Source organism: Fukomys damarensis, unplaced genomic scaffold (genome assembly GCF_012274545.1).
Source record: "Fukomys damarensis isolate Sample0158 unplaced genomic scaffold, DMR_v1.0_HiC HiC_scaffold_36, whole genome shotgun sequence".
Taxonomy (NCBI): Eukaryota; Metazoa; Chordata; class Mammalia; order Rodentia; family Bathyergidae; genus Fukomys; species Fukomys damarensis.
Window position 1 is genome coordinate 8,947,866 of NW_022900948.1, and position 2,424 is coordinate 8,950,289.

General features: G+C 44.2%; 1 pseudogene; it reads right to left on the minus strand.

The window, feature by feature from the left end:
* Positions 1–312: 312 nt before the first annotated feature.
* LOC104872690 lies at positions 313–2,121 on the minus strand (annotated as a pseudogene).
* Positions 2,122–2,424: the final 303 nt, after the last annotated feature.

Sequence of the window (2,424 nt, forward strand, 5' to 3'; positions counted from 1 at the left end):
CATTTTCCTATGAATGACTCTATTTTCTCATTCTTTATGGCTGAGTAACTATATGTATACCTAAAATGTACCAATAAACTCAATGAGAAAAAAAAACTGTACTCTCTGTCTGATTGGCTATACTGGCGATTCTCCAGTTACTTCAATACTCTAAAGGCTGCAGCAGCAAACAAAAGAATTTCATTTTTTTAAGTTAAGAAAGGTCTCCAGGAGATGATGAGTTTTGTTTTGCCTTGTCTGGATAGAGGTTTAATTTGCCCTCAAATGTTCCACGAAGGAGAAAGTCTAGGAGAAAGCACAGGATATAGAGGTCTACTCATCATAGTCTTCTCCTTCATTTTCATCTTCACCATCTGCAGAAAGAGCAGCATACTTGCGTGCAGAACTGAACCTGGAGGCTGAATTTTCCTCAGGTTTCTCTGGCTCAGCTGCAGATCTAGAGTCTTGATCCTTTTTGCCAGCTTTCCTATCCAACTCCTTCCAGTGGTCTTTGCTCCCTCCATTTCCTGGACCGCGGCTGGAGTTCTCAGTTTGGCCTTTTGGATACTCATGCTATCTATTTTATTTTCTTCTTTCATTGGCGGTCTTTCCTCTGAAGGCTGAACTGGAGCTACTTTTCCCCCACCACTTATAGGGGATTGCTGTTCTGTGTCTGAACTCTGAGGTTGAGCAGGAAGGTTAGAACGTCGCTTCACCCATGCATTCTCCTTTGGTGGAGGGGCTGGCATTACTTTTAGAGGCTGATCATGTTTGAGAGGCTTAGAAGTTGGAGAATGACAGCCGTCCTCTTTATTGAGTGTTTAACTTTCTAGAGACTTCTCACTCTCTCTCTTTCAAGCATCCTGGCCTGACTTACTTCTGCCAGATGGGGCTGAGGTCCGGTCTGCGATGATTCACTTCCTGTCCTCGACCTTTCCCCCTCCTGAGTTTCACTGCCAGCGTGGGTGTCTCTCCCGAGGCTGTCCTCTAGTTTTGACTCATCCAACTGACGCTGCAATTTCTCCTGATCCAACTGTAGCCATTCCACCACTTCTCTTTCTCTAGCAGCTGTGTCAGCAGGCTTTGATCCTCCAAAATTGGAAGCCGCTCGACTGGACTGGGAGGTGCTAGCAGAGGAATCATCTTCCTTAGGAGTACTCTGAGGCTTCAGGTTCAGTTTGAGTCTTTGGGGGTGACTTCCGTCATCACACTTTTAATGGTCCCAGGAATAATTATCCCTGGAACCCCAGGGCAGATCATCCCATCTGTCATAGCTGTCTTCATAGCGGGCTTCACTCTATGGTACCCACTACCAAAGGGTCTTCTGCCCCTGCCTACTCGGGAAGAGCCTTTATCATAGCCTTTATCATAGTCTGCTGCCTCGGTCATCATAGTGATCTCGGTCCTCATATCAATCCATATCCTGGTGTGGGCCATCCCGATACCCATCCCGATTACCAATCTGAATCGTAACAATCCGGACACTTGTCTCCAAAGCTGTCATCACCTCTTCTAGGCGGTAGTCATCAAAGCTGTCTGTAGCAGGAAGGGCCCTCCAATCTGTGTCTGTTTTGTCAGAATCTCAATTTTGATCTCTCCCCAAAAAGTGATCATCTCTGTCTTGTTCCTGTGCTTGATCAGCATCATCCACCTGAATTCTTCTGTTACCAAGAGATTCTTTGTGGAGATTGAGGGCACTGAGCAGGGAATCCAGGTCCTCAAACTCAGCATAACCCAAACCTTTCAACCACTCTGTATTGCTTGTTTCACGTGGCAAATGCACTACACTGCTATTTAATCCCCTAAAGAATTCCTTAATAGAGTTTACATTACATCCTCAGGCAGGTTCCTCAGAAAAGTGTAGGCTGGAGATCTGGGAAGATGTCTCTGGTTGATATTGCGTTCCCGAGCAGCCCATGGATCAGTGGGAAGGATGGTCAGTTATAGGTGCCCTATACACATCCTCATCGTTACTGTGCCAAGTGGTTGAAATGTGTCCTCCCAGGTAACCTGTTGCATCAGCCCAGCTGACTGGTTTGGGGACATAGGCGGTTCCTCCACCGGTCCCTCCATCCTCAGACAGAAAGTCTGTTAGGGAGAACTTCTTCCTTTTTTATTTTTCCTTTTTGCTGAGGCCACCATGTTGGAAGAGGGAGAGAGAATGCAAAAGTATGAATATTATTTTTATTCTTATTTCTCAATGTTGTCTTTCTGAATTTCCATTTGGAAGTTTTAAAATTATCTTAATTTAATCATGCTATCATTATTTATTTTATTTTCACTTTAGCCAACTCTAAACCTAGACTTTTGTACTTTTGTTACTTGAAACAACATTCTCCAGTTCTTTCAGGCTACACATGAATTATTGTTTGGGCCATACATTTTTCTCCTTTGAGGTGACTAAACAAAGGAGCTTGTTAACTAATTTATTTTAACAGAAATGAC